Consider the following 10404-nt stretch of genomic DNA (forward strand, 5'->3'; position numbering starts at 1 on the left):
GCAATTTACACACCATTCGTTGAAACGAAGCCAAACCTTCTTGTAAATTTTGCGTGTCTCCTTTTTTCTACTATTAAGGAGGGTGGCAATTAAACCTTCGGAAAATCCCTTGGATCTTAGTATGGCTTCCTCAGTAGCCACGCTGCTAGCCTCCACTTGTGGACTTGTGGACATAGGACTGGGCCCTGTGATAGAAGATCCTCCCGCTGAGGTAGAAATAAGGGTGGTTCTGCCGCTAATTGTTTGAGGACTGAGAACCAAGCCCTCTTGGGCCAGTAAGGAGCTACCAGGACTAGAGAGGTGTGCTCTAATTGGAATTTTCTCAGTACTGCTGGAAGAAGTACCGGAGGTGGGAATGCATAGCATCTTCCGAACTTCCAGCTTTGGGACAGGGCATCCACTCCCCTTGCTCCTTCTCCTTTGTTCAGGGAGAAGAAACAGGGGATTTTCGCATTTTCTCTTGAGGCGAAGAGGTCCACCTCCAGAGTTCCCCATCTCTTGTTCAGGAGATGAAAGACCTCCTGGTTGAGGGTCCACTCGCCCTCCCTCAGCTGCCTCCGACTGAGGAAGTCTGCTGTTACGTTTCTTTCTCCCCTCAGAAAGACCGCCGAAAGGGAGAGGGTGTGGATCTCGGCCCAGCCCAGAATCTCTGCTGTCAGGACCGACAAACTTTCGCTTCTCGTGCCGCCCTGCTTGTTTAAATAGGCTACGGCCGATGAATTGTCCGATCTCACCTGAATGTGGTGCCCCTGGAGTTCCTCCTGAAAGAACCTGAGGGCTAGGCCCACTGCCCTCAGCTCCTTCCAATTGGAAGATCTTTTTAGATCTTGGAGATCCCAGGTACCCTGCGCTGGAAGGGATCCCAGGTGCGCTCCCCAGCCCTTGCCGCTTGCGTCTGTGGTTACCACCCGAGACACCGGGATAATCCACAGACGTCCTTGGGTTATGTTGGTGGTCTTTCTCCACCACCAGAGGGATCTTTTTACCTGAAGGGGTACTAGAATCAAGGAGTCTAGGGCTTCTAGGCTGTGATCCCAGACCCTTAGTAGGAAGGCCTGTAGTGGGCGAAAGTGAATCCCTGCCCACTGTACGGCTGGGAGGGCAGATGTCAGCAGACCTAGCGTTGACATCAGGGACCTTAGTGACACCTGTTGATTGTTTTGGAGGGAAGCTACTGCTCTGTCCAATTTCTTGACTTTCTCTACCGGGAGGAACACTCTTGAGAGAGTAGAATCCAGCAGGTACCCTAGGTAAGTGATCTGTTGGGATGGAATTAAACTGGACTTGTCTAGGTTCAGTAACCACCCTAGGTCTGTTAAAACCTTCTTGGTCACTTCCAGGTCCCTGGATAGCTGCTCTGGCGAGGCTGCGAAAAGTAGCAGGTCGTCCAGATAGGCTATGATGGATATTCCCTGAAGTCGCAGAAACGCTAAGGGTTCTGCCAGGATTTTGGTAAAAATCCGGGGCGAGGAGGATAGCCCGAATGGCAGAGCCTGGAACTGGAGGTGTACAATCGTTCCCTCTAGGTCCACGGCCAATCGCAGATAACTCTGGGAATTCCCCGCGATCGGGACGTGTAGGTATGCGTCTCTGAGGTCCAGAGATACCATGAAACAATTGAGGGGAAGGAGGGCTCTGACTGTATAAATTGATTCCATACGGAATTTCCTGTATGAAATGGATCTGTTCAGAGGTTTTAGGTTTAGGATTAACCTGTATTTTCCCGAGGGCTTCTTTACCACAAAGATGTGTGAATAAAATCCCCTTCCTTCCTCTGCCCTTGGAACTCTGAGGATGACACTCTGATCCTCTAGTTCCCTTAGAGCTCCCAACAAGGCTTCGGATTTCTCCTTGTCCCTGGGTAGATGGGTGACTAGGTATCTCTGGGGGGGAGGTGATGAAAATTCCAGTCGGTATCCCCCTCTTATGACCGCCAGGACAAACTGGTTTGGGGAGATTGATTCCCATTGTGGGAGAAAGGTCCCCAGTCTTCCTCCCACCCTGACTAACGAGTCATGGGTTTTTAGGGGGCTGGACAGGAGGGTGAAAAATCGCTCCACCTCTGCCTCTGCCCCTGGGGGTCCAAACCTTCTTTTGGCCTGCTGGTTTGGCCCCTTTTTGCTTGTGCGGACGAAACCCCCTTCCTGCCTGTACTGTGACTCTCTTTTTAGGAGGAAAGGCTTTCTTTTTGTCCGCCGTGCGGTCTAGTACTGCTTCAAGGCCTGGGCCAAAAAGCAGGTCCCCTGTGAAGGGAATACCACATAACTTGGATTTAGAGGCGCTGTCGCCAGTCCAAGTCTTGAGCCAGAGGGCCCTTCTGGCTGAGTTAGCCAGAACCGCCGATCTGGCCGACATGCGGACTGACTCCGCTGAGGCATCCGCTATATAAGCGACTCCTTGCAGGATAGTAGGGAAGGAGGCTAAAATAGTTTCCTTATCCGTACCAGCTTCAATGTGCTCCTGAATTTTAGAGAGCCAATGTTCCAGATTGCGAGCCATTACTGTGACTGCAAGTTCTGGTTTAAGATTCCCCATAGTAGAATCCCAACATTTCTTTAATAGGGAATCCATTCTTTTGTCCATAGCATCGGACAAAACCCCCATGTCCTCGAACGCTAAATCCGTGTTCCTGGACACTTGGGAGAAGGCGGCGTCTAATTTGGGGCTTTTGTTCCAAACAGATAAAGGATCCTCTGAGAAAGGGAATCTCCTCTTTAGGGATCTGGAAAAAAAGGGTTTCCTTTCAGGATCCTGCCACTCCTTCTTAATGGTCTCAACCAGTATATCATGCACTGGGAAGACCTTTCTCTCTTGCTCCTCCAGACCCCTGTACATTCGATCATGGAGGGTAAGAGGTTTCTTGTCGGTTTGGATACCAAGGGTTGTGTAAACTGCCCCTAAGAGGTCCTCTACCTCATCCAGTGACAATTTGTACCTAGAGGGCTTCCTGGACTCCCCGTCCTGGTCCTCTCCCTCTGACCCCTCTTGAGAATCAGAGGTGGCACTATCTGGAGGAACCTGTTCCTCTTGGGAAGGGCCTGCGGAAACATCTGCCATAGCTGCTGCAATGGGTATGACAGGAGCAGAACCCTGAGCCTGTGGCTGGGTTGTAACCTGGGTAGGGACAGCCAAAGGCTGTAACCTCTCAAACAGAGATTTGAATGAGGAGAACGTGGATGACAGTTCTTTAACAGAGGCTGCAAGTCCTGACTCCTGTTCTAATTCATTTTCCCTGACCAGGGATTGAATGCAATCCCTACATAGGACCTTAGTCCATGTTTCTGGAAGGACATCCCTACAGGAGGCACACTTCCTCTTTGAGCTATGCCTTCCACTACCCGTTTTTTTCAATGGCTTTCTGAAACACAGAAAGGGCAGAAAACAACAGTTATAAAAATAAAAATTTAAACAAAATTTAGTTACAACCCTGGGAGTGCACCTAGCCCCCTATAAACCCTGGGACTAAGGACTCCCCCTCCCCTGGCCACCCAGGGGGCTTGCCTCCCCATGCATTGAACCCTACATGGAGAGGCAAACCTAAGCTAGAGAGCGCCCCTCCCCAGGGTACTCTTACCTTAGGCTCGCTGGAGGTAGCGTCAGTTGTCAGGGCTGGCTCTGGAGATGCTGCCGACATGACTGCAGGTGGCTGCTTGCTGAGAGCTTTCTCCTCGCCTGTGCGAGATCCGACTCCCTCCAGCGTCCGCCCGGACCTCCTATCAGCACCGCGACCCGGAACCGGAAGTCGCGGTTCAAAGGGGAGACATCCGCTCTACGCCGGAAATGACGTCACCCGCCGTCCAGCCCGCTCGGTTCAAAAAATTCTTTGCGGCCTGTAGTACAGGGCGAGCCTGGATGTCCCCCCCGCTGCGCCCCGCTGGACGAGATAGGGGTCCCCCGCAACCAGGAGCCGCGCTCGGCGTGGAAGGGGTGGCTAATGGTGGGCCTGCACCGCACCAGGATTCACCTGGAAGCCTCTGCTTCCTTAAGGTAAAATAGATGGCCTCAGTCCTCTGCCTGAATTGGCCTAGGTTCCCATGCACAGTGTCTCCCCACCGGAGGAAACACTAATACTGAGGTCTGGCAGGGGGAGTGAGAAATTTATGGGCTGGCGCAGTGTTTCCTAGAGGAAGAGGAGGAGTATCTCTCAATTGTGGGCTGTCCTGAAAGACGGTTGGGGAAAATACCAATTTGCTACATTTTATAACAGAAACAAAGAAACAATTTTTTTTATTTTTTACAGAATTTTCAGTCTTTTCTCTTATAGCGCAAAAAATAAAAAAACCCAACGGTGATTAAATACCACCAAAAGAAAGCTCTATTTGTGTGAAAAAAAGGACGAAAATGTCATTTGGGTACAGTGTTGTATGACTGAGTAATTGTCATTCAAATTGTGAGAGCACCGAAAGCTGAAAATTGGTCTGGTTATTAAAGCGGAGCTCCACCCTAATTACAACATTGCCGCATTTACACTTGCACTATCAACAATTCCAAATACGGATGTTTTCATTTTGTAAATATGTACAGTACCTGTACATTGCTGAGGCTTCCGGTCTGTGTCGTTGCGGGAATTTGACGGGCATTGCGTCACTTCCCGTTCGATGCTGTGGACTGTGGGAGCTTCTCTCCATAGCTCCCTGTCTTCACTGCGCAGCCGTCATATCAAATCTCGCGCTATTTCGTGACGCGCTGAGGCTGTGTTTACATAGTAAATCACAACGCCTGCCATTGCTATGGCAACACAGACGCTGACGCCCATGGTCCGCACTGCGTGAGCGGTGGATGCTGGGAACACAGCGTCACCGCAACCAGGAAGTCCCTGCCCGTATGTATTGCCAACACTCAAAATGGAAACGGAAGGAATATAAGTTATTTTTCAGCACAGAAAGAGAGCGGAGAGGACGTTTGAGCGGAGAGAAGTAAGTTTCTTTAAGCCCTGCACTTAGCTATGTAAATAGACTAAAAAAAAAAAACGTTATTGCATGGGAGATCCGCTTTAAGGGGGTTTAAGTGCCCAGTGGTCAAGTGGTTAAATGGGCAGAGGAGGTGGCCAGTCACGTGAGCGCCACTCTGAAATCAGGTATTGACAGAGCCGACAGAAGAGTTGCGGATGACGGAGAAACATAAACTGACTACGGTGTCAGGGCTCAGCAGCCATGATAAACCGTGGTCAGTTTAGAGGGGAGGATAGAAACCAGGCAGGATCAGCCAGGTATTTCAGGTGATACACGGTGCCAAATTACACAGCACATTATAACAAAGGAACAGGATCCATTATTTTTCCAGGGTAACAAACGCTTTAATGGGGTGTATTCCTGGTCCGACACGGTGATTACATGATCAGTAAGCGCTAAAGTCCCCCCTCCCCCATGCTAAATCTAAATAACTTGAGTCTTCCCCAGTGTAACAGACTGACAAACGGACATCAATTCATTTCAAAGATTTATTGGTATTTACAGACGAAGCGGTTTGATCGTATGAGCGCGGTCACATGATTGCGGGTTGAACACTAAAGGGTGGCTTCCGATAAGGCACAAAATTTGGTATTTCTCTCCTCTAATACTGCAGCTACGCCCCCCCGACATCCCCCTCCAAAAAAAAAAAAAAGGATTTCTCAGCTACTTTGTGTCCCTATAGGGCTTGTTCATACTGGCAGTGCCCACTACGGGCAGCACCCACGAGTGTGCCCTATAAGCAGCCCATTCGTGTCCCTATAGGGCTTGTTCATACTGGCAGCGCCCACTACGGGCAGCACCCATGAGTGTGCCCTATAAGCAGCCCCATCACATTGCAACCTTTATGAAAACATCAAAAGTGACATTTCATTCTAGCCTATTGGCCGCAACGCGTTTGGGCGGAGTTGTAAAACCTTGCTGTTGGGCCACTCTTACCACCCCTAATCGCTCCCCCCCTCCAGCGGCTACAGGTGTTCATTTGCCGCAGAAGAAATTATCTCCCCTGTTGCTTTTGGCGGGTGAAGCCCCTGCCGAACATGACCCATTCACGTGAATAGGGATGCTCTGTAGGCGTCCTACAACTGTGTGAAATCTGGGGCGCTTTTGCGTCAATCAAAGCAGGCGGTGAGGAGGTGAAACAACAACTCCTTCATCACCTATCAAATGTCCTCTGTAGAGTGATCTGAATGTTGATCGCTCTTCAGGAGACCAAAGCAAGTATGAACAAGCCCTTAGGGGTTAGGATTGGCTGAACAATGATGAGGTCATTGTGAGTCCACCCTACTGACCGTCCACTACCGAGGATTAGGATTGGCTGAACAATGAGGTCATTATGAGCCCATCCTACTGGACAGTCCACTACCGAGGATTAGGATTGGCTGGTTTACAGTCCACTACCAAAGATGGGGAGGGTTAGAATTGGCTGAACAATGATGAGGTCATCATGAGCCCTTCCTACCGACTATTCACTACTGAGGATTGGCTGAACAATGATGAGGTAGGTCATCATGAGCTCTTCCTATTGGCCCCCCCAAGCCTCAGTAGTGGACCGTAAGCCAGTAGAATGGGCTCATGATGATGGCAACATCACTGTTCAGCCAATCCTAATCCTCGGTAGTTAACCATGAACCATCCATGACAGTTGGGTCACAGTTTATTTGGGGGCACCAATGAAGCGTTGCCTCAAAGACTGACGCATATAAGTGGTGGCCAGGCGTTAAGCAATGATGAGGTCATCATGAGCCCTTCCTACCGACAGCCCACTACCGAGGATTGGGATTGGCTGAACAATGATGAGGTCATCATGAGCCCTTCCTACTGGACAGCCCACTACCAAGGATTGGGATTGGCTGAACAATGATGAGGTCATCATGAGCCCTTCCTTCCGACAGCCCACTACCGAGGATTATGATTGGCTGGTTCACAGTCCACTACCAAAGATTGTTAGGGGTTAGGATTGGCTGAACAATGATGAGGTCATAATGAGCCCACTACAGAGGATTAGGATTGGCTGGTTCACAGTACACTACCAAAGATGGGGAGGGTTAGGATTGGCATAACAATGACAAGGTCTTCATGAGCCCATCCTACTGACAGTCCACTACCGAGGATTATGATTGGCTGAACAAGGAGGTCATCGTGAGCCCATCCTATTGGCCCCCCAATCCGCAGTAGTGGCCCATAAGCCAGTAGAATGGGCTCATGATGATGATGACATCACTGTTCAGCCAATCCTAATCCTCGGTAGTGGACCGCGAGCCATCCATGACAGTTGGGTCACAGTTTTGGGTGCGCCAATGAAGCGTTGCCTCAAAACTGTGACGAATATAAGTGGTAGCCAGGCGTTAAGCCACACCCACCCCCCACACCGGGTATATACAGATTGCCGAGCTCTGGAGACAGCCGATAACGGCTTTCACACAAGTTGGAAGAACCCCGACCTCCACCATGACAGGTTCACATTAATTGAAATCACATTTACCAATCGTGGCCTGAAAATAATCCCACCGACCAGAATGCTGGGAGTTGTAGTTCTTCCCGCTCATTCTGGATCTTAAATAACTTTTAATGAAGAACGGGCATAGAAAGTATCTGATATAACAATGGCGGGACCCCAGGCGATGTGTTGGGGGGGGGGGGGGGGCGAGGCGTAGGCGCGATGCGACCAGCAGAGGGCGTCTGATCGTTAGACGATGGACATCATGGTGTTGGGGCTGAGAATTTCTATCCAGTAGCCATCGGGGTCCTGAATGAACGCTAATCCTTTCATCTTCCCTGGAAACAAAAAAAATAAATAAAAGCCATGTCACAGGAACTCAACATTGATACAAAACAAATAAATATTCCCCAATAAAGTAGAAGAGACGGGGGATGGAGATTTTAACCACTTCAGCCCCGAGCCTGTTTTTCAGATTCTGTGTTTACAAAAGGTAAAAACCATTTATTTTTTTGCTAGAAAGCTTCTTAAAAAAAAAATAATAATAATAATAATAATAATAAATATATATAATTTTTTTTTTTCTAAGTATCTTTCTAGCAAAAAAAATTTAATAAATTAATTTATTTATATATAGAGAGGGGGGAGGAGCTGGTACAACTGTGCAAGACTGAAGGGGGCGGAGGGAGGATTTAAATCCCAAAATGTGCGTTTACTGGAAACACTGGGAAGACAGGAGGGGGCGGGTCTAATAAAGATGGGGGATGAGAAGGGCGGTTACCATCATCGGGTTTCTTTATAAAGGTGACTCCGAGTTCTTCAAACCTCTTACAAGCAGCGTAAACATCGGGGACAGCGATTCCTATGTGACCTGCAAAGAGGAGGAGACAACACATCGATTATTGAGGGGGTCACACAGCACCCCCCCCCCCCCCCCGAGTCCCGGGGAATATATATATATATATATATATATATATATATATATAATTTTTTTTATAATAAAAAAAATTAAAAATTTGCAGATCACTGCCATTAGTAGTATAATAATAATAAAATATATAAAAAAAATATTAAAAACGGCATAAATCTTTGCCATAGTTAGTTTTTTTTATGCAAACTAATCAATAAACGCTTATGGCAATTTTTTTTTTTACCAAAAATATGTAGAATATATAATCAGCCTAAACTGAGGAAAAAAAAAAATAAAAAAATAATATATTTATATTTTTTTTAAATTTAGGGGATATTATAGCAAAATGTTTTTTTGTATGTAAAATTGTTGCTCTTTTTTTTGTTTATAGTGCAAAAAATAACCACTGCAGAGGTGATCAAATACCCAAAAAAAAAAAAAAAAAAAAGGACGCAACATTTTGTTTGGGTGCAGCATTGCATGACCACGCAAATATCAGTTAAAGTGACGCAGTGCCAAAAATTGTAAACAGTGCTCTGGTCAGGAAGGGGGTAAAACATTCCGGGGCTGAAGCGAGTAATAATAATAATAATACATTTTACATTTTTTTATTTGCCCAGCAGGTGGTGCTCCAAGCTCATTACACACACTCACAGGCCACTTTATTAGGTACACCTGTTCAATTGCTCGGTAACACAAATTGCTAAATCAGCCAATCACATGGCAGCAACTCCGTGCATTTTAGGCACCTAGATGTGGTGAAGACGACTTGCTGAAGTTCAAACCGAGCATCAGAATGGGGGGGGGGGGGGGGGGGGGGGGGGGGGGGGGGGATTAAAGTGACTTTGAACATGGGATTTATTTGGTGGCAGACGGGCTGCTCTGAGTATTTCTGGGATCTACACACACACACACCAACCATCTCTCAGGTTTACAGAATATATATATATATATATATATATATATATATATATATATATATATATATATATATATATATATATATATATATATATATATATATATATATATATATATATATATATATATATATATATGTATTTATTAATAAAAATATATATATATATATATATATATATATATATGTATTTATTAATAAAAAATATATATATATATATATATATATATATATATATATATATTTTGTTATTTTATATATATATATTTTTATTAATAAATACATATATATATATATATATATATATATATATATATATATATATTATATTATATATATATATATATGTATTTATTAATAAAAATATATATATATAAAATAACAAAATATATATATATATATATATATATATATATATATATATATATATATATATTATTATATATATTTATAATATATTTTTATTAATAAATACATATATATTTATATATTTTTTATTAATAAATACATATATATTTTTATTAATAAAAATATATATATAAATATATATGTATTTATTAATAAAAATATTATATAAATATATATGTATTTATTAATAAAAATATATTATAAATAATATATATTATATATATATTTTTTTTTTTTATTAATAAATACATATATATATGTATTATTAATAAATACATAATATATGTATTTATTAATAAAATACATTATATATATGTATTTATTAATAAATACATTATATATATGTAATTTATTAATAAATACATTATATATATGTATTTATTAATAAATACATTATATATATGTATTTATTAATAAATACATTATATATATGTATTTATAATAAATACATTATATATATGTATTTATTAATAAATACATATATATATATGTATTTATTAATAAAAATAAATAATATAAATAAAATAACAAAATATATATATATAAATATATATATATATATATATATATATATATATATATATATATATATATATATTTATAATATATTTTTATTAATAAATACATATATATTTATATATTTTTATTAATAAAAATATATATATAAATATATATGTATTTATTAATAAAAATAATATAAATAAATATATATAATATATATATATATATAAATAAAAAAAAAATAATATATATATATATATATATATAATATATATAT

The 10404-nt window shown here is 42.8% G+C and overlaps 1 long non-coding RNA gene across 1 annotated transcript; it reads right to left on the reverse strand.

Annotated features, from left to right (window-relative positions):
* Positions 1-5426: 5426 nt before the first annotated feature.
* On the reverse strand, positions 5427-8285 carry LOC120938124. Its single transcript, XR_005748784.1, has 2 exons — positions 8171-8285; positions 5427-7727 (listed from the first exon to the last, which is right to left on the reverse strand). It is a non-coding gene; the product is annotated as an uncharacterized LOC120938124 (long non-coding RNA).
* Between the last annotated feature and the right edge of the window lie 2119 nt (positions 8286-10404).

The sequence above is a fragment of the Rana temporaria genome, chromosome 4 (genome assembly GCF_905171775.1).
Source record: "Rana temporaria chromosome 4, aRanTem1.1, whole genome shotgun sequence".
NCBI classification, from domain to species: Eukaryota; Metazoa; Chordata; class Amphibia; order Anura; family Ranidae; genus Rana; species Rana temporaria.